This window comes from Cydia strobilella, chromosome 2 (genome assembly GCF_947568885.1).
Source record: "Cydia strobilella chromosome 2, ilCydStro3.1, whole genome shotgun sequence".
Classification (NCBI taxonomy): Eukaryota; Metazoa; Arthropoda; class Insecta; order Lepidoptera; family Tortricidae; genus Cydia; species Cydia strobilella.
Genome location: NC_086042.1, coordinates 29,628,769 through 29,654,437, shown reverse-complemented (window position 1 = coordinate 29,654,437; position 25,669 = coordinate 29,628,769). Strand labels below are relative to the sequence as shown.

Sequence of the window (25,669 nt, the reverse complement as noted above, 5' to 3'; positions counted from 1 at the left end):
TTCGCACGCTGCAGTGCCCAAGTGAAGCTCACTCTATTTCGAGCTTATTGTCAAAGTTTTTATACGTGTGGCCTGTGGGCCAGTTTCAGGCTGAAGACCTACAATACCCTGCGTATCCAATATAATAATATTTTCAGGATGCTGTTTGGGCTTCCTCGATTTTGCAGCGCCCCTGGGATGTTTGCCGATGCTAGCGTAGAGGACTTTTATGCCATAATAAGGAAGAAGACGGCATCTGTGGTGCTGCGGATGAGGGGGAGCTCAAATAGCATCCTGAGAATGATTGCCGAAAGGTGGGACTCGGATATCCTCCGCCGATATACCGACCTTCATGTCGTACGACCTAGGAAATAAGTATTTATATGTTTTTATGTAATAGGTAGTTTACTAATGTAGTTTTATAAGTGTCTTGTAACTAACAATTTATGGATCTCAGCTATCTGAAAATAAATAATTTTTATTTTTATTTATTTATTTATTATTATCCTTAACGGTTTATGATATGCGTGTAGATAAAATACATAAGGAGCTCAGACGGAAGCCAAAAATCACGGATCATCTAATTCAGCCTACGTGTTTTGGCACATTCTGTCGTAATTGAGATATTTGTATTGGGCTATTGTTTGAATCTCCTAGATATTTGGGAACTTGGAATACAAACAATGTGGATATTGGGTTGGGATGAGGGTTTAATAGATATTATAGTAGTGGCAAAAGGCTTTACTTAGTAGGTAGTTATCATAAGGGCTTAATTTACGTGAAGTTGAAAATGTAGTTGATATTTAAACAAAATAATACCACAGAATAAATAATAGTACCTATACTACAGTACAGAAAGAAAACTTCCTACAAAACCGAAGTTTGACAGCGGTTCAGGGACGAATCGTGCTAACCCTTTCTTATGTATGGTACTATACTTTTCGGCTATTTAGGGTTGTCAATTGTAGGGTTTCGTGGTCGTACACCCAAAGGTACGTCAAGTTGTGTCAACCCTAATAATTGCTCGGAGCAATGCTAAGGCGAACGGAGCCGAGAATACCCGAAAGGAAGAGTTTTATTTATTTATTTATTTATTTAAACTTTATTGCACGATATAAAATTGTACAAAAGGCGGACTTAATGCCTTAAGGCATTCTCTACCAGTTAACCATTCGTGAGTTTCGCATCCCTGATAATACTTTAATTTTTTTGAATATGAGGCTCATTTTATTTCAAATTCTACGCTACACTTTTTTAGATTTGGGATTTTTTAATGTTATTTCTACTCAGAATTACGAGCTCTTTCTATTCTAATAGGAGGAAAAAAATGTTCCATAATTGTCATAAATTTTTCATGCTTTCATTCCGTTACTGTCATACAAAGTCTATGAAAAATAGTTACGGAATATGAAATAAAAATCTTAGGACAGTTGTTCTCCTTGCAGGATGATAACCTCTCGGGTTATACAGCTAGACCCACTAGTATAGGTTGTATGTGCTCGTATCATTTAATATTCACAAAAACCACAATAATGTTTTCAACCGCGTTCACAAATTAAACGAAAAAAAATAGACAATAAAAATCAGCCCGTTATGAGTAATAATATTTTTTTTTTATACTAACTATACTAACACTCCGCACCCTCGTTGAGCTCTGGCAACCTTACTCACCGGCAGGAACACAACACTATGAGTAGGGACAGTCACTAACACTATGAGACTAATGTTGTATAGTATGCGGTCTATCTACTGAGCTCGTTCACTTACCTGTACTGACAATGGCATTCTGTTAAACAAAAGCCATTATTTGTTTTGTGCCTGAGCGCGTGGCCTTTGTGCCTGATCGCGTGGCTATTGTGTGGGAGCCTCAGGCACAAAGGCCACGCGCTCAGGCACAAAAGACATAATGGCTTTTGTTTAACATAATGCCATTGTTAGTACGTAAGTGAACGAGCTCAGTAGAGATACCGTTAACTATATAATATTATATTCTCATCATCACCCTTATGGGAGAAAACCTTCCATTTTCACTTAATCACAAATTCCACGGCCGCGGTCGTATCACGTTTACGAGCCGCCCATAGTTGGAACATTGGCACTTGGCAGTAAACTTGTTACGACTGACAAGTTTACTGCCAAGTGGCAATGTCAAGCTCATGTGAGACAGGGGAATGCAAATTATGTACCTTTAACTTGTTTGGAGAGAAGAGAAAAAAGATATGTAAGTACCCTAGAAAAGGTCAGTTTTGTAATGCATTTTCACATTTTGTATGGACCGTTACAAAACTGACACCCGTAAGAAAAACAGAACTGGGGACACTTCTGGGGAGTGTTCCGTACCCAAAGGGTAAAAACGGGACCCTATTACTAAGACTCCGCTGTCTGTCTGTCCGTCTGTCATCAGGCTGTATGTCATGAACCGCGATAGCTAGACAGTTGAAATTTTCACAGTTGATGTATTTCTGTTGCCGCTATAACAACAAATACTAAAAACAGAATTAAATAAATTAATTAAGTGGGTCTCCCATACAACAAACGTGATTTTTTTGCCGTTTTTTGCGTAATGGTACGAACCCTTCGTGCGCGAGTCCGATTCGCACTTGGGCGGTTTTTTTTCTTTGTCTCATTCATTCAAATAGTATTCGTGATTCTGAGTAAATAACCCAAAAGTTAATGGTTTTTCGAAAAGGTTAATGGTTTTAATAACAAAACTTCCGTGAGACACAGACATATTAAACATCGGGTCACTCACGTATTTTAAGTCGAAAAACGCTCGACATGTTTCACTCCGTACCGAGGAGCCTCATCGGGAGCTTGCGTTGACGGTGACGGACCGGCGCAGATATGTCTAATATGGGGGTTATATGGGGTTGATATGTTTAATAGGTTAATGGTTAGTCAAATTAACCTTTCGAGCTAGACTAGAGATAACGACAACAAATAGGCTAACGCATAACCCAATTTCCGTAGTGGGGCTCATAAAATGAGGCAGTGGCCGCAATGCGGCACGTCGATAAATTTGCAGATGGAGCGATACTTATGTTCTAATGCCCAATAACAATAATAATTCAGGATATATAAGTCCCACTGCTGGGCACAGGCCTCGTCTCATGCGTGAGGGGCTTGGGCTATAGTCCCCATGCCCAATGCGAGTTGAAGACTACACATACACCTTTGAATTTCTTCGCGGATGTATGCAGGTTTACTTACGATGTTTTCCTTCTAAAGCTAATTATCAAATGATATTCCTTACATAAGGATCTCCGGCAAGCTCGGTTCTCCATACAAACGTAGTTCCGCTCTCATTTTAAAACGACTAGCTAGATTGCTCTGAAACTTTGTACTTACGATAGGATAAGGTATATCTATGTCTGTAATTAGTTTATGTAGCTTCAGATGCCATAGTTAAAAAAATACAGCGAATTTAAATTTTTCATACAAAACTTGTTTTTGCTCTCTTTCGTTTGTTTTATAAACTGAAGCTATATAAACTAATTACAGACCTAGATATACCTCATGTCATTGTATGTGCAAAATTTCATTACAATCCAAGAAGTAGTTTTAAAATGAGAGCGGAACTACGTTTGTATGGGAAGGTGCAATTCGGCCAAGATTGCCAGGAGTCCAGGGACTCATGAGTTTCGAAAAACTCATTAGTAGGTACGAGTTGCCATATAACTTAATAGGTACCTATATTATCTTTAATTAAAAATCGACTCATATCAAGGTTAATAATTAATGCACGACACAAACCATGGTAACTCCAGGTTTAACCGGCTAACCCTGGGATAGTGAATTGTGCAAGTGTGAAATAAAGTGTGAAAATCGTAAAAGTTAAAAGTTAGTTTTTAACCTTTTTATTAAGTATTTCAATTCAATATACTAGCTACTGCACTTGACATCTGCATGAGTGCATAACAGCAGTAAACTACTAATGGTTTTGGCGGGAGTCGAACCCGCTGCGGCATGTTACGTCGGCAGCTGCAGTGCGTCAGCACAGATTGATATATAGGAGGCAAAGGGGCTGTCGAATCTGAAAAAAACCGGCCAAGTGCGAGTCGGACTCGCGCACGAAGGGTTCCGTGCCATTACGCAAAAAAACGGCAAAAAAATCACGTTTGTTGTATGGGAGCCCCACTTAAATATTTATTTTATTCTGTTTTTAGTATTTGTTGTTATAGCGGCAACAGAAATACATCATCTGTGAAAATTTCAAATGTCTAGCTATCACGGTTCATGAGATACAGCCTGGTGACAGACGGACAGACAGAGGGACAGCGGAGTCTTAGTAATAGGGTCCCGTTTTTACCCTTTGGGTACGGAACCCTAAAAACGTGCCTCGGAAATCAAGATAAATGTATGCTCGAATAGATGGCGGCATACCTTTGGTCTATACTCGTGTAGATGGCGACACGAGGCAACCGAGCTGACGTTGAGTTGTAAACATCACCGTCGCCCATGGACACCTGCAACACCATAGGGGTTGCAAGTGCGCTGCCGCCTTTTAAGATGGGAGTACGCTTTATCTTCAAGGTTTGAAGGTCGTATCGGTACGGAAATGCGACTGCTTATGACTTTTGACTTGTGTTGCCGACCCTAACACTCCGCACCCTCGTTGAGCTCTGGCAACCTTACTCACCGGCAGCCACCACTATGAGTCGGGTCTAGTGTTATTTAGCTGCGCTTTTCTGAGGTCCTTCCCCAGTTGGGTCTATTCAGTTAAAAATAGACTTTTCAGCAGTAGTCGTCGTTAAAACAACATTTTAATAACAACGGACGCGGATAGTCGTTACCCGCTTCCGGCAGCCATTGTTTGTCGGCCAACGCGCGGAAATACAGAACTCTCATCGTTATTATCATTAATTTTACATTGTGAAATGTAGCATTAAATTTAATGTATCAAATCATATATATACATATTAGTCTATTAGACACTTTCAGTAGGGGAGACTAAGGAAAGCAACCAACCAACATACACTACCGCTCAAAAGTATTTAGGCACCCGCAATTTTCACCATACAATTGTATACAAAAATTATTTTCAAAATCATACCTAGTGTTCGACCGCAGGCAAATTTTTATTTTTATTTAGGTAAATATATTGAGCCTCAAATTGTTTCCAAAGACATCCTTTAAAATTTCGAGTTTACTTTATGCAACGATTTAAAAAACCCTTATGTACTAGTTCATACAAAATAAAACGATTTTGTACTGGAAAACGATTTATGGATTTTTTTACCCTTGCCATTTGGTAAATAGGCAATGTACACGAATATTCTGCACATTTTGAAGCTCGATATGTCTGTTAAATTAAAAAAGTAAACTGCGCAAAAAACTTGACTGCGACTTAGCGGTATAATTCTGAAAGTCGATTTTGTATACAATTGTATGGAAAAAAATTACGAGTACTTAAGTAGTTATGAGCGGTAATGTACATATTACTCTGGCAGTAGGCTTTTCAGTAGATAATATAATATTTTTATTGGAGATTCTTCGCACCTACCTACTTACTTTACCTATTTCTACTGACAAAGCAGGCTTGCCAGACTATATCACTGAAATCTCGAACACCCCTGAAACGTCACCGAAGCCGTGACCTGAAACTGGAAACTGGGCCTGTTCGTAAATACGGATAAAAGTCGCCCCCGGCTTCCATTCCGGACAATAAAACAAACGGCTGAATTTTAATGGTGAAATGTTTTCCGTAGCTCCATTCAAGCATATTTTGTAATAAAATAGAAGTGCTACGGCCATGTAAACAGGCCCTTCTTCCGATATCGAATGTCGAAAGGAAGTAAAATGTAAGATATATGTATTTATCTGTATTTATTTATGCATTTAATATATCATTTTTACTAAAAAACTAAAAATAGCGCAAAAAAGGCGGAGTTTATGCCAATGGCACTCTTCTGCAGCTATTTTTGTTATAGGCGCCTTCCGACATCCGATATCGGAGCGCTTCCGATAAATTCTGCCATGTCGGAGCCCCCCGTCAGCTGTCGGACCGATAATATTCGTTTGTGTGCGTATGTGTAGGCATAATGCTTGTTGTAGTATGCGTGACCGCTAAAGACGGCGCCCGGGCGCGCCCCCGCGGCCTGACTACGTATATAGTCAAGAACTACAAATATTTTTTCCACGTCTACGAATATCAACGCCTCTTAGAAAAACATCATCATACGTATAAGGAGATTTTTCGCTTTCTGGCTCAGGGAACCGCCTGTTTGGGCACTTACTGTACAGGAACACGGCACAGGACTGACTCAAAAGCCCGAAGCCATAAACGTCCATTCCGCTCGATATCCACTATACTGATCAATCAATTTAATCCCCAGCAATCAGATCACAGTTAATTCTTCAGCGGCTCGACCCGGATTAAGAGCCGGATGTGCCGGATATGTGCCGGATTCCGATTGCTATAAAATGGGAGAAAGGGGGCCCACTAACTATCAGTCCGCCGGACGATATCGGCCTGTCAGTTGTTCGGAACTGTCAATTTTTTGTTGAACTGATAGTCATAGTCAGTGGGAGGCAACATAAGCATAGCATAGATGATATTTTAAATACAATAACAACTATTATCTGGGACAATATCAATCGGGAGGCGATAACTGAAAAAAAAAAACTTTTTTTACATGCTCAGTCACCATCTGACAAAGTATCAAACGGGAGGCTATGAAAAGAATTTTCTTTAAAAATAATAATTATAATAAAAGTCATTTATTGTCGCAGTAAGTATACAAAAAAAACATGTTCATGTGACCAGCTGACGGTGTTTCAACCGCGATACAACCGGCTGATTATTTTTTAAATTCATGATATCATCTAAACTATCAGCTGACACAGTATCAGCCGGGAAGCGATGACTGATGATATGTGACGTTTTCAATCAAAAGGTACCACATTGTCGCTTAACATAATGACGAAAATTGCTTGTATCTTTATACGAAAAACCTGTCAGAGCGTCCTTATGGCAAGCGACAATGTGGTACCTTTTGATTGAAAACGACACATATATATATGCTCCTGGCCCGCGGTCTATGAGTGATTCATGTAATGTCAATAGGGTTTAGATACGTTTGTGGGGTATTAATAGGGATTTCATAGCATTTCAGTAAATCATTGTAAATACCAGGCACATTAAACTAATTGAACTATCTTAAGGCTGTTCCATCGGTTTGCCGCTGTCTTTGTCACATTTCTCAAGAAAGAACGGGAAAGAACATACGTGCCAAGTGTCAATTTTGTTCGAATTTTGTCGGTTTTTATTTATTTTAAAAACGTTACCTTACAACATCGAAATTCTAAAGCTATGAAATTACTATTTATGTTAAGATTGTTTTTTCTTCTTTTTTTGTTTAAAGTATCACATAATAAATAACCGAGTAAAGTAGGATTAAAAGTCCGAGTTAGAGGTTACTTTGGGAATTAATTGTATCGAGCGAAGTGTCATAATTCGTGTATCGGAAGCTATGTTGTTAAAGATAATATAGTCAAGAACTACATATATTTTTTCCACGTCTACGAATATCAACGCCTCTTAGAAAAACATGATCATATAAGGAGATTTTTCGCCTTCTGGCTCAGGGAACCGCCAGTCACAATTATAAAGCGGCCGGTGTACATGACGGCTGATAGATGCCCACAGTTCTGACTAATCTGCAGAATTTCCCCAACTTCGCATTGGAAGTCGAAACTTCGCTCCAAGATTACAAATTTGAAGTTTAAAGGTCAAAGGTTATTAATTAAACATTCTCTTAGCTCGAGAAAAGGGTTATACAGAAAATTTTCCAATTCTATTTAAAGATGGCGCCTGTTAGGTAAAACATATCAACCATGGAGACTATATAAAGGAGCCAAATCTCTATGTATGAAAAGTGTCCATCAAAAAACAGTAATTAGGCGGCGCCACCATACACCGAAATACTACCAAAAATAACCTACGTAATTTGGTCGGGTTATTTGTTGCCTTATATGGTTCATGTTATACTCATGTCCCAGAGCCTAACTAGCGCCACCGGAGAGATAAGGAACTATTATTTAAAGCTGAAAGCGGTCACTTTTGCAACAATTCTGCCATAAGAGATTGGCATCCTTTCTATACCATCCATAATATCAACGTTTGAGGATATTAGGAAAAGGCTGTCAATACCTAAAGCTCGTATGTCTTTTGTATCGGAGTAAATGAGATAGCACTATCCAAGGGCCTGACACTCTTTGATAGAGAAAGATAGTCTTTTTGCGATTCCTATAAGAGGAAAGAGAAAATAGTGCCGTGCTTTGTCTTTATCACCGACCGGGCATTTTTTCATGGTCGGTTTATGGCATCAAAGCAAGGAGGCGATGGCGAAATACCGAAATTTATAAGAGTGAAAGAGAAAAAAGATTGGTCGCTCGGTTTCATGTCTATAAACTACTTGTATATATGTCTATGGCACTGTCGCATGTTACTGGCTTACTGGGCCTAATAGGCAAGGGAATAATAAGAAAACCATTGGAATAAAAAAGTGGATTATTTGTGTAATTATTACTCGTTAGCGGTTTAGGTGTGAATGTTTTGAAATTATGATTTTAATGGCAGACCCACGGCAGACCCTTGTGCGTCAAATAAAGACAAAAACCGTTTACTGGTGATTTTAAGACCAATCTTAGCAATTATTTTCTATCGAACCAATTTCGTTCAATCGTGTATCGAGTACGGCCACGGTTTTTTAAATAAAATGAATATTAACATTTTTTTTTCCTTTACTAAAACCAAAGAGGATATAATAAGATAGAGCGGTACTGTCATAGTAAATTTTGTAACCACAGTAAATTCACTGCCATCTATCGACACACTTTAAAACTAAAAATGAAGATTTATAAAAATACGATAAAATGTATTTAAATATGGATAAATGATTTTTTTTTATTTGCGTTAATTATTTTTATGATTTTGATCCATGTTCTTTCACTGATATGCGTTAAAATTGTTAAATAACAAACGAAACCGTCAGCGCCGTCTATACGAGAGTAGGCCAAAGGTAGTGGCGCCATCTGATTGAGAATCAAATTTTCTTGATTTTCGAGGCACGTTTTTTCCTTAGACTGTATCCATCTATTACGGAGTTATATCTAACTTTGCTAAAACAAACAGTTTTTCTTAAAAAAACTGCTTAAGTAACATTAATCTCAAGATTGTTAACAGCCCCTGGGAAGTTAGGAGCTATTTTTTATATTCGAGTATAAAATTTATTAAAAGTAAAATAAAAATAAATCATCATTCGCTTGCCCTTGTCCCATTCACTTGGGGGCGCAGCATGTCTTTTTCTTCCATACCCCTCTGTCACCCGTCATCTCATCATTCACTTGCGTTAGTTTCATATCATCTTTCACACAGTCCATCCACCTTTTCCTCGGTTTTCCTCTCCTCGTACTTCCCTCCACATTCATTCTTAATACCTTTCTCGTCACATGACTTTCATCCCTCCGCATCACATGCCCATTTTTATATTTTTATGTTAGTTAAATATAATTTTTATATTTTTATGTCAGGGCTTCTAATCTAACCTCTAAATATGGTGACATGACACCGACTGCTGACTGGCTAACTGACTTATATGCATTTAGAACAATATACATTTTTAGTTCAATAATTGTAGTAGTTTTAATTTTTAATGATATTTTGTTAAAAACGTGCAAGTAAGAAAAATATTCTTGAACATTATTTGTACGAGTAGCTCAATTTTCTTCAACATTTACATTCTACATCGTTTACCAATTTCCCGTGCATTAGCGGTGGATTTGCGAAGTTCGAGAAAACGAGCACCAGGTGGCGCTGGAAAATGTCTCCCACACTGTAAGCTCGGTTTATGTGCTCAGAGATTATGGAATAAAGTGGTCTGAGAATTAAAATATATATTACCTTGCGCCGGAGATTTTTGGGGTAAAAGATAGACTGTAATTGTGAAGTTTTCAAGCAAAAGGTACCACATTGTCGCTTACTATTAGGACGAAATTTGCCTGTTACGAATAACCTGTCACAGCGTCCTTATGGCAAACGACCTTTTGCTTATGTATACAAAGCCAGCTTAATGAAATTGCGGGCTCCTGTCTGAATATTCTGTTTCTTTAAAATTAAATAAGATAATCTAGACACATACTATTATATCATATCATCTAGATTACTATCATATCTTTAAGATATGATAGTAATTCATATCATATCTTTAAGATATGATAGTAATTAAATATAGTAGAATCCGTAATAAAATCACTACACCTTATAAAACTAAGTTCCCCGCCGCGTCTGTATATGATGTCTGTATGTTCGCAATAAACTCAAAAACTACTGAACGGTTTTTCATGCGTAATATTGTCTTCGGTTACCGCGATAGTTACTCATGAAATAAAACTATGAAAACGGATTAGTCACCCGTTGACCACGAACGCTGTAAAGAGTTCGAAACGTCGGGATGTATTATAAATTCAATATACGCGATATAATCCGTTTTCATGGTTTTTCATGCGGTTTTCACTTATCAATAGAATAATTCATAAGGAAGGTATTGGTGTATAATTTGTAAACCTGGGACGGGTTGGTAGACACATTTAATACAATTTCTCGTTTAATACCCGTACGCCATTGTACACTAGTTTCTGCAACTTGTTTTCATACATTATTTTGTTGATGTCCAGATATTTGACACATTTGCGGCAGCAATGTTGTGCCGCATTGCAGCAGCAATGCCGACGCAGTCTGAATTCGAACGGTACCTTAAATAAGAAACACAAACGTAACCTGCTTTACTCCGATTACAATTTCACAATCGTTGGTTGATGCTAAAATTAATGTCTTTATCATTTTACTTTTAAATTAAATTGTCCAAACCTTGACACGGGTCTGTCCTCTTTGTTATACTTTACAGCTGAACAAATAATTTTAGGAGTGAATGATATATTTTAGCATTAAGAAAATTGGATGATTTAGACAGGTGCGTTGGTGGTGTAATGGTCAGCATAGTTGCCTTCCAAGCAGTTGATCCGAGTTCGATTCTCGGCCAACGCATATCTTTTTCACTTCCTTTACATATAATTACCAGGTATTTAAAGTTAATTAATGCGTCATATTATCGTTCTTATTACATAAGTTCAGATTCTTGAATATTGTATTAAGTATTTCTGGACAGCAAGACAGATGCGTTGGTGGTGTAATGGTCAGCATAGTTGCCTTCCAAGCAGTTGATCCGAGTTCGATTCTCGGCCAACGCAAATCTTTTTCATGTTCTTCACTTTTAATGAACAGGAATTTAAAGACTGTAAACTGAAAATTATGACGTATGTGTGCGTATGAATTATTTTTATTAATAATTCTGTACAATCGAACAGATACGTTGAATTTACAACGTGATGAAATTGTAAATTTAAATTGCTAAAATTATCATAATTTTCATCTTGCATCAATAATTTATGAACATTTTTCCATATATTTTAGCAACCTATAAAATTTTCCCTATACACGAAACAACCTTTGGGACATTTGTCTAGAAAATGAAAATTAAAGTGAGCAACACTGAATGACGGCCTGATTCGAACTTTAAGATAGGTACGAAATAAAACTATGAAAACGGATTATATCGCGTATATTGAATTTATAATACATCCCGACGTTTCGAACCCTTTACAGCGTTCGTGGTCAACGGGTGACTGAAGAAAAGCTACAGCAAAAATACCCACATACAAACATAAATAAGACAATATTTTTAAGATAGGTACGTCAAAAATTTACTAGATACATTATGGATCGGATATGTCAATGTCAAAAGTGACTTTTTTTTTGAAGAAACGTCACAATCCATGACGTATCTTAAGAATAAGAATAAGAAAACATTTATTGCCACACAACAAAAGAGAAATTACAGGAAACAAATAACATAAAAAATTGGCATGCGCGACAAAAGGAGCGGGCTCAGCATATGCTGCGCCAACCACTTCACCAGGAATTGATCGCACAGCGCTGATTTTCAGTCCGCCCCCTTACTGAACCACATTAATATGTGCGCGGGATATAATTTTTACAGATATATCTTTCTTCTTCTTTGTCGGTCCCTCATTACTGAGGATCGTGACCACTTGGTTTTGCAGCTTTGTTTGGTCGTATCTATAGCAAAGTTATAAAGTTAGTTATATCTTATAATTCGAATCAGGCCGTGAAGCATTCAAACATTTCAAACGCAATTACTTCTCGCGCCAATTTCCCATTGTTCCGTAATATCGTTATTTGCCTGCGAGATGAATTGGACCGACAGCGTGTTTCAAACGTTGTAGGTAGTAACATGACACTTGAAGCAAAGTCGGTATAATTAATTTACAGCCACTTTGTAGCTAAATTTAGACTTTTGACGACTCAAAATATACCTAACAACATAACAAGTTTTCTTGTAACTTTTAGTAGCTGAAGAAGTCCAAAAAGAAGATAAAGTTTATAGTAACACATAAAAATTGTTCCAATTAGCAACTTCAGTCGTCTGGCAACTTTTGTAAATCAGAGTTAGCAACACTGGATTGAATCAAACGCATTTACTGTTCCCTCCATTGTTCCGTAATATCGTTATTTGCCCGCGAGAATCGGACGTTTTAACAATCGGCTGATAATTGAGCGGTTTGTTGCGGATTTAATGAATTATTTCATTTCATAAATCGCGCTTATAATAATGAGATCGTCATTTGAAAGGAGGCTTCAATGTGCGTATATTTAAGAGGGGACCGTTGATTTTGAGATTTTTTTATAAACGATTAGGTATGAACCTTGTATGAACTGATACTTGAAACTTCGAAATAAATTACATTATGTACGAATGTGTTAGTTTAATTTAATGCATGAATTTAATTTTCACTGTTCTTAATAATATTGAAATACATTAATCTGGTGACCTAAAAAATAATACTGAACATGTAATAACTTACATACATTTTAGAAGACGGATTTAAAGACAAAATAGCTAGGTAGATTGGTAGCTAATAGCTACCCCTTTCTTTTGCTTACGCGGAGTCGTATAAAAATATATGCGTTGGCCGAGAATCGAACTCGGATCAACTGCTTGGAAGGCAACTATGCTGACCATTACACCACCAACGCACCTGTTTTGTTGTTCAGAAATACTTAATACAATATTCTAGAATCTGAACTTATGTAATAAGAACGATAATGTGACGCATTAATAAACTTTAAATACCTGGTAATTATATGTAATGGAAGTGAAAAAGATATGCGTTGGCCGAGAATCGAACTCGGATCAACTGCTTGGAAGGCAACTATGCTGACCATTACACCACCAACGCACCTGTTTTGTTGTTCAGAAATACTTAATACAATATTCTAGAATCTGAACTTATGTAATAAGAACGATAATGTGACGCATTAATAAACTTTAAATACCTGGTAATTATATGTAATGGAAGTGAAAAAGATATGCGTTGGCCGAGAATCGAACTCGGATCAACTGCTTGGAAGGCAACTATGCTGACCATTACACCACCAACGCATCTGTTTTGTTGTTCAGAAATACTTAATACAATATTCTAGAATCTGAGCTTATGTAATAAGAACTATAATGTGACGCATCAATTAACTATAAATACCTGGTAATTATAATTAAAGGAAGTGAAAAATATATGCGTTGGCCGAGAATCGAACTCGGATCAACTGCTTGGAAGGCAACTATGCTGACCATTACACCACCAACGCATCTGTTTTGTTATTCAGAAATACTTAATACAATATTGAAGAATCTGAACTTATGTAATAAGAACTATAATGTGACGCATCAATTAACTATAAATACCTGGTAATTATAATTAAAGGAAGTGAAAAATATATGCGTTGGCCGAGAATCGAACTCGGATCAACTGCTTGGAAGGCAACTATGCTGACCATTACACCACCAACGCATCTGTTTTGTTATTCAGAAATACTTAATACAATATTAAAGAATCTGAACTTATGTAATAAGAACGATAATGTGACGCATTAATTAACTATAAATACCTGGTAATTATATGTATAGGAAGTGAAAAAGATATGCGTTGGCCGAGAATCGAACTCGGATCAACTGCTTGGAAGGCAACTATGCTGACCATTACACCACCAACGCATCTGTGTAAGTCTTCTAATTTTGTCATTATACGATAATTCATTCATTCTGCAGATTATTTGCTCAGCTGAGAATATAACAAAGACTGCAGACCCGTGTCAAGGTTTGGATATTTACATTTAAAATTATATTTATAACTCGAGCTGATTATATTTCTGATTCCCCTGTAACAGATGAGGATGCATTTAGATAGATAGATAAATTTTTATTATCATAATCATAATAAAGTCATATATTATGTATAGTTAAGACTAGAGTCATTTGAGTCTTCTGCTTTAAGACTCGGCTCAGTTTTTCAGTCTTATAATTAAGTCGAAACTCGTGTTCTTTTCAACTTATTTGAGACCCAAGTCTAGATACTAAATGCTAAAGTTCTTTTTAGAGATATCTATGAAAAGTACTTTATGATACTTCTCTCTACGATAGGTTTGTCTCTACAGATATTAATTTTTAAAATCCCCTCAAGACTATTTGTGCCATTTTCAACCAAAAGGGTACTTATTGTCGCTTGTCAGTAAGGCGCTATTTCCATAAAGCTTCAATTAGAAATCAACCTTATCAACAAGCGACAATGTGGTACATTTTGGTTGAAAACGTCACATTTCATAATCTATGCACATAAGCTGCTCACAACCTGGTAGACATTTCGCAGCGCCTGCCACCTGGGACAGCCAAACTTTTGCCGATCCACTATTGGTAGACTATACAATGATCAGAACATACAGCAACACTATCAACTGTCTATCGGTGAACGGTGAACGTTATGCCTTTCGTAATAGGGTTTACGTACTGTCAGTTAACAGTGGGCGATGGTACAGTCAAGGTATTAAATATCGACATGGACAAAGTGCCAAAAATATGTATACACCACCTTATTGCCCATGCATTAAGTTAAAGCACCAGAAATATGTACAGTCAGCTGCAGAGAAAGGGTGCCTTTTCTCTTCTTTAAAGTTCTGTAAATTGGTATGGACGTGGGGTACCTTTTTTCTGCAGCTGACTGTACATAAGATTCTTGTTCCTAATGAAAAATAAACACTTAATTTTTTTTTTTTTACATATTTCTAGTGCTTTTTCCGTGTCGATATTTAATACATTGACTATACTGTGTTAGATATACTTACTTATTTTCTTTGTATAACAATTTTACCAACAAAAACTAGCAGTAGACATTGATATACCTATGTTACGTAAATGATTATTCCATGTTTCATTATCATTTAAGAATTTTGTTTTAAAATGAGAGCGTAATTTCGATTGTATGGGAGCGGTTTTTTGGCAGGGGGTTCGTGTGAGTCTTAAAGAAAAATTGTCATTAGGAAAATTCACAAAATTCATAATTTGTATGCCGCCTTTTAGGACAAAATTGGTTTGTCAGACTACAGATCATCAACATCATCTACCAAGGGCCTGACACTCTTTGATAGAGAAAGATAGTCTTATTGCGATTCCTATAAAAAGAAAGAGAAAATAGTGCCATGCTTTGTCCTTATCACCGACCGAGTGGCCTCATAGGTAGGAGGCGATGGCGAAATACCGAAATTTATAAGAGTGAAAGAGAGAAAATCCTATGCTGCCCAAATTTTATATGAATATTCTTTCTCTTACCCCCGGTCGCTCTGTAGTGCGTCTATAACTACTTATATATACTATGTCTATGTCATCTACAGATATTGAATTTAAAATCCCCTATGTCTATTTCATAATCTGTGCACACTGCACACAAATTCACAATATGGCACACATTTCGCAGCTCCCGCCACCTGGGACACGTCTGAAACTCGGAACACCACAAATGTACGGGAAATTGCCAAACGATGTAGATGCATGCTTCGTGTTGTGTTGCATTGCAGAATTTGAATTAGGTATAAGCACCGAGTATATCGGAGTGTTGTTTATATGTTACAAGGGGGCGTAAATTAGAAGGAAAGAAAAGCTGGCGCGCCGTGCGAAACTTGCGACGGAAGATGGCCGTCGCGGGTTTGTACCTTATATCTAACTTCGCTTTAAATTTTTGCTCTTGGCAATACCACTAGCTATTTTATACTAAAATTATTCTGGTGTAATAATTAGACATGTTTTCGTGATATTTTTATATCAAGAAAAGCCATCTAACCTTTTAAGGTTTTGGTTCGAGAGGGACCAAGGGATTTTATGAGAACTAATTTTGATTGAAAAATCACAGTTGAAACTAGTTTTCTTTACGGAAAACTAGTTTTAACTAGGGAATACCCATTTTAACCAAAAACGGGTTTTTACTGTTTTTACTCGTAGTTATATTTAGATAGGAAAGTCAAAAGTTAGAAACTGAATCTGCGTTTGACCTAAATACTACTAGCAAAATGCTACTCCACCAAGCATAACAGCCGCAACTCTCTTGCAACAACTTCCAAATTCAAACTGGTTTTCAATGTTGGTTACGGTTGTTATGGGTGGGGCAGAGTAGAATTCTACACGCAATAAAGCAAAGGCTTAACTGTGTTCTGTGGGTCGGAAGGACTTAAGACTTTATAATCCTGTAGAAATGGGTCAAACGGATTTAAATTCTATTTGTCTTGTGTGCTGTCGGAAGTTATGGACACGGCGGCAGGGGTAGTTTTAGTCATAAGCCGATTTTATTCATAAGTAGAAATCAGCTCCAGTATGCTTTATGCTTTAAGAAAAATACTTCTACTATCTAGAAATTGCTCTGATAACTAGCGAAGTAAGGCGAAAACTGCGCGATCGCGTCATCAGGCCACGAATGCTTGACTGGCTGGACCGAGCCCAAGCTTGCCATCCAAACACAAACAACAAAGAGCATGGGACACATATAGCCCCCGTTGCCACCCTGAACTCTCTCGTGGCCACATCGTCAGCCAAAAACCTCGCGAGGCTCTTAGCCGGAATCGGGTCACTGGCTTCATGCCTATCCCTCGCCCAACGCGGGTACTTTAATTGACCCTGGTATCTTGCGCATAGCCGTCGGTCTCTGGCTTGGAATCGGGATATGCACAGACCACACCTTTGCTTCTTGTGGACCGGCTTGGCCACCACGGCCTTTCCTGCTCCTCGGGCGCCGGCCGCCTGTCTCGCCACGCCTCCCTCAACGATTTAGAAGGGCTGTAGTCAGTGCCAGCGTCCCCGCATCAGCTCTGGAATCCCAGATCGCGTGGGACGATGGCAAGCGCCCGGACGGGATGACGTTAATCCCGTGGAGAATGGGCCGCGCGCTGGTGTGGGACGCTACCTGCACCGACACGTTGGCAGTGTCCTACATTTAAGCGACCAGCAGAAATGCCGGGGAAGCAACGGGCGCCCGAGAGCTGATTAAGGCCTACAAATACCGTAGCTTTTGGCGTCGAGGCACTCGGGCCGTGGGGTAGAGGAGCGCGTGGGCTCCTTAAAGAGCTGGAAAGCGGTAAAGGGAGGCTACAGGGGACTCGCGCAAAGGATTGCCATCGCTATACAGTGCGGGAACGCTGCCTGCGTGATGGGCACCTTGCCGAGGGGCCTAGGCTTAGAAGGTAGGTTTTAGGGATATTTATGTTTTTGTTAGGTTTACTTTTAGTTGATATAATTTATAAGTAGATCGTAATTTCTCCTAGCTTAAAATTATATTTGTAACAGACGATTTGAAAGCGATTGTTGCTGCGTCTACTTAAACGTTTAAACTTATTAACAGATTAGTTGACTTAACCCAGGAACAGTACACAACAAACTTTTGTTTTTCTACGTCTATTGTCCCAAACGAACGAAGAGGAAACGTTCAGTAGGAGAGAAGAAAAGTTTGTTAAGAATCATAGAGAACAGAAGAGGAAAGATGCTTGGACACCTGCTACGACACGACGAATTTATCAAAAACATTATATAAGGGAGAGTTAAAGGAAATAGGAAGAAGGGAAGACCAAGGAGAACGTACATGAATCAAGTAAAGTAACAACTCAACGTCATGTATCAGGCTGTCAAGAAGAAGGCAGAGGATCGACATAATAGAAATCGCTCCACCGACAAGTCTAATTCTTAAAATTTAAACGAAAATGATGATTGTTCCAAATGAATTCTTGCATTAAAGTCTCATGTGATCAAACCAGTGTCATGTAAAATAGTGGTGTGTGTTCCACTGTTTTTTAATAACCAAATAAAATAGCAGATACATTAAGAATTTCGGTTGTTAACCAATGTCAATATCGACAGATTCAAAATTTACTTCACCTAAAAATATTACTAATATGTAATTTAGTTCCGTGGAAGTATCCTAAACTAAACCTCTCGATTTAAATCTAAGTTTCATAGGTAGGTAAACATGAAATTTAATGTCACTAATGCCAGCAAATATGTGCCCACTTAAAGTTTCTAAAAGGTGAAATAGTTTAGTATAGGTTTATTTTTTATTTTGAGTTCAGTATAATCGTGATAGCTACAACGTTAATAACTTGAGCCAGATGGGCCGACAATTAAGACCAGTCGTGTTTCGCCTTGGTAAGTGGGATCGGAAGCACTTGAGATCACTCAATGTCATAATTGGTGTTCCATCTTGTAACGGGGCCCTTTTTAAAAAACAGTACCCCCACTTTTTTAGGGCAATATTAGGTTATTTCTACTCGGTATCAGAGATTGCGAGCTCACTCAAAAGTGCTCTTTAAAACCGCTAAAATCGACCGCAAAGATAGCAGGCAGCCACATGAAATTCGGTCTCATTAGCAAAAATCTGGAGCAACCAGATTATGCAGTAATATAGACATATCGTGATAGTCAAATTATTTTGCTAATAATATATTATATTGAAGACAGTTCAGACTTCAATGTTATTTATTTTGTAACATTCTCTCTTTACGCATTCAGTCAAATTTTTCGGCAGCGTTCAAATTTGAAATAAATTATCAAAATAATAATAACCGAAACATTTACCAAGTAAAAGTATCATAGAATTTTCCATGTAACAGCTCACATGCGACACGTGTGTCTCTATTGCCAAGGAATTAAAAGTATATTTAGTAAATTTTGAGTGCAGTGTTATGAGAATGATTATACTTTAAGCTGATTCTTATTAAGATTAAAGTGAACTGGTAAGCGTAGCGGGTAAATAAATAAATAAGGTAAGAAAATATGGGTAACCAAAGAAGATTTTGAACTTCATAAAGCAATGAAAAATATTGACAGTCAAAATAAACTAAAGCTACATGGGACAGAATCTGTATATCGGATATTAAATTCTCCGTCATCCAGATATGATCTTTATATTCGAAATGAAACGAAGCGCACTGTCTGGGCATGTAGCCGGTAGCGGCTAGATATCGATTTCTACAAACTTACAGACTATCGCCACATCCAAGGCATAACAAATTGACTTTCACATTTCACCACACGACCTAATGATGAACAAAAGAATAATGAAAAGAAACTGCGTTTAAAAAATTTATGCCAAAAAAAGTAACATTAGTTGCGCCGCTTTTTTCAAGCACAGGCCGATAAAAACTTTTTTAGGGATGTGATGAGATAGAAAAAAATTAAATGTTTTTTTTTTTTCACGTGAGCAACGGCCTGCGTCCGTTAGCGGCCGTGCGCCGCGTCGACTGAACCTACCCCTATGCGGGTTTACCTATACTTATGTATTTACATCTTCAATGGGGTGCGCATAGAGTAGAGGAGGCAGAGATTAACCCCTTAAGACACACATTTCGTTTCGCTAAGCGTTCTTTTAATTAAATGTGCGTGCGGCGTGCGTCGTAAACTTGAAATGCCCCTAACGAAAATTCTTGAAAATTATCTATTTTATATTCGCGAATTTAATTGAATTCGCGGGTGCTTTTATTATCACTGACCAAACTCTGAGTGGTGAATACATACAAAGCAACTTTTACTATGGGGCCAACCCCGAAATTGCGAAAATAAAATCAGCTGTTGTATTAGAAAACATTGATTCTCCGAAATGTATGAGACGGCAGATTTTTTTCACCATTTCACCATTTTCCACCATTGTTCAGTATGACCTACATAGTTTATATACCTAAATACAAATATTTTCTCTTTATTCGCCCAGGAGGCTGATTCTAATTTAATAATTTGTTACAGTTTTAATCTGGTTTTGATACGACCTTGAAAATCGCTCACTGATTGGTGCGAAATGCAGTGAAAATCGTGCGTGAGATGTACCAATCAATTCTTGTTCTTTATTTTACTTTTATTTTGGTATAGTTATTGTTTCTATTTCAGTGATCGAATCAGAAATGAGATCCGCAGGAGAACTAAAGTTGTCGACATAGCTCAGAGAATTGCCAGACTTAAGTGGCAGTGGGCCACATTGCTCGCAGAACCGATGGCCGATGGGGAAGAAAGGTTCTCGAGTGGCGACCAGGTACCGGAAGATGCAGCGTGGGAAGGCCCCAGACTAAGTGGACCGTTAAAGTTACGGGAAACCGTTAGTTGAGGGCAGCGAATGACCTTTCGTTGTGGAGATCCTTGGGGGAGGCCTTTGTCCAGCAGTGGACGTCTTGCGGCTGAGATGATGATGATGATTGTTTCTATTTTATTTGTCTATATGCAAACGAATAAATGGTTTATCTATCAATCATTAAGACGATTGTCAAGGTAGTGCAAACAAAAACTAGAAATATACTTATGCATAGGTTCCCTAAACCTACTTAAGATTTCAATGTAACAAGAACATTCAATTTTCAAGAAACTTTTTATTGCAAATTATTTTAATTTCCATGCCCCATTCGCATTCGATGAAACATTAATACTTGAAGGAACGCATTTGCGTAATTAATATTGGCAGCTACTTGTACATTTTGCAAGGCGCCATCTGGCGGGCCTATAAAACAAAACTGTCGTAAGACGAAAGGGCGTATTAATAATATGTCGTTGGAATTTGTATGGAGATACGACTTTTTGTTTCTGTATGGATGTGCCTTAACTAGTCTTTTACAAATGTTACAATGCTATTATTTTGAAAGCCTAGAGTCAGAATATTATTTTATAAAATAAAATAAAAAATCCTTTGTTCTTTGAGGTTCATAAATTTAGTATCAAATACAAAAAAATACAAGTACAATTTTTTTTTGCCCATTCAAATTAAAGAAAGTAAAAGCGGGTACAAGACGACAATTATTATATAGATATAGAGAACTCAGGAACACAAAAAAATGCCCTTACCAGGATTTGAACCATGGACGCTTCGTAGGCAGGGTCACCACCGACTATTAGGCTAGGAGGCCGTTCCATATCAATGCTAAAACAAATTTAAGGGCTCACACACCAAAATCATTCTAACTTTCATATCTAGGCAGGTCGGCGGGTTTATTCTATAAAAAAACCGGACAAGTGCGAGTAGGACTCGCCCATCGAGGGTTCCGTAATTTTTAGTATTTGTTGTTATAGCGGCAACAGAAATACATTATCTGTGACAACTGTCTAGCTATCACGGTTCATGAGATACAGCCTGGTGACAGACAGACGGGCAGACGGACAGCGGAGTCTTAGTAATATAAGTTTTAACCATTTGGGAACCCTAAAAAAGATCCTTCTACGATAAGTGGTTTTTAGACGCTTTATTCCTTCAGAGGCTATCTCGCGGGAATATTTTCCCCAGGAGACAACTGGTTATCTAAATGGTTATTTATGATGACTTTTATATGATGTAATATCCCTTCTTGCCACCATCATACTTAAATAAAAATTCCAGTGTCAAGTGACTTTTTTGGTTGAAGATGGCGCTCATACCGGAAGTCCTTCGATCTGTTTTCAATATGATACTGATCTGTCAGTGTAAAAAAGTGACATTAAATTAAAACTAAGCGTGTAGGTATATACTGGATAATTTCGGATGGATTTCGTCAGTGAGTACCAAAACATTCAGCAGCTTGGCTTCAGATGTATTGGTGGTGTAATGGTAGGTCAGCATAGTTGCCTTCCAAGCAGTTGATTCCACTTCCATTCTTGACCACCGCATATCATGTTTTACATGAAATAAAACTAAAAACTATTTCACGGTTTAGACTGCAACAGCTTTTTTCTTATCTTCTTCATGAATTTATAATGTATTAATAATACTTATATTTTCATTTATCAATGTCTCCCGGAGCCAAGCTCCAGTTGTATATATATAAGCTCCGAATAATCAAAAATTTTGTATTTATTAAGTGGTGAACGGTGTTGGTCACACATACTGTAAATAGTGTTAAAACTACTATATTTAAGTTTCCCTTGTAGTGATTGTTTGTTTACCTAAATAAATTGAAAAAAAAAAAAACAAGTGAGTGAAATTATTTAATGTTAGTATGTCTCACAACAGCTTAAATTCGATTAAAAACGAGACATAATGATATTAGTTCCATAAACAATTTCTTACTTTTTCAGAAATATGTAAACCCATTCCTATTTTGATAATTTGCCGCAGACTTTCAATCAGAGGTTTAGTAAACAATACCAACTATTAAAATACCAAAGTAGCGTTTTTGGGTTAAGTAATAATAATAATATATTCTTTATTGTGCATCACATAACGAAAAAAGAATACAGATAAAGAACACACATTACATTAGGTAACAACAGGCGATCTTATCGCTCAGAGAGAGAAGCGATCTCTTCCAGACAACCTTTGGGAAGCAGGAAATCAATAACTTACAACAATTCACGGGTAGTGCTGATACGAGATTACGTAGAATACTAATAGAACAGCATCACATAATTAAGCATGAATATAAAAGAGAGATACAATAAATATATAAAATACATACATACATATATAAATAAAGGCAAGTTAAGCCAGTGAGAGGTAATGAATTTTTAAAAGATTTTTAAATACGGGAAGGGATTTGGCGCATTTTATATCCAACGGCAAAGCATTCCACAATCGAACAGCCCAAACAGTGAACGAGTACTTAAATACTTAAATCTATGCCTACCTATGAACAAACTAAGAAAACCAAGATATTGCAACCATTAAACAACAGGCAAAAGCTAAAACGGTCACTATTACATACAAGATAATTAAAATACAAAACCACAGTCGTAGGCACACATTTCTTGAAGGATTCGTCTGGTCCACCTCGCTATACGTATGTACTGAACCAGACACTCTATTGTAGCCGTACATCTCTGGTAAAAGGTGCTAAGAAATTTTAGTCAAAATGTACAATTATTACACTTTCCAACACTTGCGTAATGTTTTCACACTACACAATTAACATTTTATGACTTGTTAGGTACATAATATTCTTTTTGAATTCACATAAGTTTCTGAACTGTCTTATCGTGCGTATCGTCAGCCTATTTGTAAACTGTGATATCCAATTGCCAATCCAAATGCTTCGTGACATATAAATCTCTTTACTTATCCGTATCGTGTTGTAGTTAAATAACTTTTTCACACTCCAAGCACAAACTTCACCTTTCTGATTTCAAATTGTTTTCTTTTTCTTTTGCGTCACGGTTTATTACTTCGCCTTTTTGTTGTAAAATTATCCTTGTGAAGTTTTTCTTTGTGATTGAGCTTGTTTGCGGATACTAATTTATTTTCCTTGTATTTGTTGGGTTTGACTTTATGTTTCTAACGTCAGTTCTGCTCAGTTAACGGCTCTGGACTAAAATAAGGAAAAGTTATTAAGAGCAGTATGACAATGACATGACATTGCTTGAACAGGATAAACTATAGTTTAATGTTAGAAATATTTAACGCAGGTTTATTTTTTCTAAGTTAAATTTGTTTGATGTTTAGCAGGATTATTTTGAGGTTTTTTGCTGGGCTTTTGGATTAAAATATCGAAAGTTTTTTTAGGATCAGAAGGCAGAGTAGGTAAAGCAGATAGAGCAGAGAAACTCACACTTCAGATATCATGTTGCAATATTATTCAAAGCTATAAGTATTAACAGGTTTTATTTTTGGACCTACTTAGGTAATTACCTACCTAAGTGACTGAGGTACTAAATTGATCACTAAAATCAAAATTATAATATTGTCGTTTTTAATACAACATAGTCTTTGTAAAAATAAAGTCAAAGACTAATGGATATCATATTAAAACTAGATTTAAATATTGTCTATAATATAACCATTAATCAGAAACAACAAATTTTGTCCAAAAGGTAATATATTTTAATGCTTCATAATTGCTTCTTTCATCGTCCTAGCTTTCTTCAAATCTGCAAATTCCTTCCATGCTTCCCTATTATATTTCATCATCCAAAAGTAAATACAAATAAGTGTCACTGACACCAAATTTACAACGAGATAGCCACACACACCTAAATCATTATGCTGATGATCGTCAATCAAAATCATCACGAGAACTGGCAAGTAAATGACCAAACCAGTACTCAAGAACGCTAAAGTAGCAATAAGTGCTAATCTTAACTTGGTATTTATAGTAGATACAATAGCAGACTCAGATTTATACAATGCAAATAACACTCTTAAATACAATAAAAAGTTGAAACATGAAGTAGCTATTCCAAAATACAAGCCATGAAGTTTTAACAGAATAATCATTAACGTTACAAGAATGGGCAGTATCCAAGCAAATAAATTAGCTTTTAAATATCTATACTCAACAGAGTTATTGAAAATCTTAACAAAATCAATGTAGAACATAGCAGTGGCAGTCACTAGCCAATGGTTAAATACAGTTTGGAAGAAGATACATAAATAGCAGTTTCCTAAACCAGCTAGAGCGAAAGGCGTGAGGAGATGCATGGAGCCACTAAAGATCATGTTCTGGAAGACGTAGTTGTGGAATCTTCTCCACTTCGGGATGAGGGCCCAGGAGATGATGCCGTAGATGAAGGTCACAATAGCGAGGATTGTTGTGCTGATCCAGAAGACAAGTAGGAAGTAGAACGCACTGTCGTGCACACGCGCGACTATGTTATGAAATTTGTCTTCAAGTGCTGATGATACTGATAGCTGCATTTTGAGTTTTTACTTCACTAATAGTTTCACTTGTGTACTTGTTTGATGCACTTCTATTCTTGGGTATGTTGTTGGTGTTGGTTTTCCTTATTAATTTGACATGCCCTCTGTTTTATCACATATTAATTTATTTGCAGTTCACAGCATTGCTGCATGTTTACACAGCTTTACATTTTTTTTAAATAATTTATGACTCGTACGAGTAAATAAGTACATAAAAAAGTTTCGTTGAAAAACTTTAAAATAAAAACAGAATAAGACAAAGTTTTTAACACTTGTGTTCCTTCTTAGATGGATACTTTGAGAATGAGGTAATTACATTAGTTCATCTCATTGACCCTTCAGAGTGTCTACCGCGAACCACGTTTGACGTATTGCCTCCCTGTCACACTTACGTACGAATTTACAAGTGCGACATAGAGGCAACACGTCCAACGTGGTTCGCGGTAGGCCCTCAGTAACTTCCAATGAGTGATGAGTATTTAATTTCAGTCATAGTTACCTCTTAAGCAGATTACCATTGTATTATTCTGTTCAATACCTTATATCCTTTATTATTCCCAATTGACGTAAGACTACATCACGCAAAATGAACCTTATATGGCCTGGAGAGGTGATGATGCTTTTAGATACATTGATTATTTTATCGTCTTCAGCAGCAACTCTC

At 37.1% G+C, this 25,669-nt stretch overlaps 1 protein-coding gene and 8 non-coding genes across 9 annotated transcripts in view; 2 read left to right on the top strand and 7 right to left on the bottom strand.

Moving 5' to 3' along the window:
* The window catches only part of LOC134754801 (facilitated trehalose transporter Tret1-like), a 70,742-nt gene extending 50,990 nt beyond the window's left edge, over positions 1 to 19,752 (bottom strand). The window contains exon 1 of the mRNA XM_063691172.1: positions 19,407 to 19,752. The gene's annotated coding sequence lies outside the window, so the exon portion shown is untranslated. The remainder of the gene's footprint in view (positions 1 to 19,406) is intronic.
* Trnag-ucc (transfer RNA glycine (anticodon UCC)) lies at positions 10,955 to 11,026 on the top strand. The gene has a single exon. It is a non-coding gene; the product is annotated as a tRNA-Gly (tRNA).
* On the top strand, positions 11,158 to 11,229 carry Trnag-ucc (transfer RNA glycine (anticodon UCC)). Its single transcript has one exon. It is a non-coding gene; the product is annotated as a tRNA-Gly (tRNA).
* Positions 13,025 to 13,096, bottom strand: Trnag-ucc (transfer RNA glycine (anticodon UCC)). The gene has a single exon. It is a non-coding gene; the product is annotated as a tRNA-Gly (tRNA).
* Positions 13,228 to 13,299, bottom strand: Trnag-ucc (transfer RNA glycine (anticodon UCC)). Its single transcript has one exon. It is a non-coding gene; the product is annotated as a tRNA-Gly (tRNA).
* Positions 13,431 to 13,502, bottom strand: Trnag-ucc (transfer RNA glycine (anticodon UCC)). Its single transcript has one exon. It is a non-coding gene; the product is annotated as a tRNA-Gly (tRNA).
* Positions 13,634 to 13,705, bottom strand: Trnag-ucc (transfer RNA glycine (anticodon UCC)). The gene has a single exon. It is a non-coding gene; the product is annotated as a tRNA-Gly (tRNA).
* Trnag-ucc (transfer RNA glycine (anticodon UCC)) lies at positions 13,837 to 13,908 on the bottom strand. The gene has a single exon. It is a non-coding gene; the product is annotated as a tRNA-Gly (tRNA).
* On the bottom strand, positions 14,040 to 14,111 carry Trnag-ucc (transfer RNA glycine (anticodon UCC)). The gene has a single exon. It is a non-coding gene; the product is annotated as a tRNA-Gly (tRNA).
* Positions 19,753 to 25,669: the final 5,917 nt, after the last annotated feature.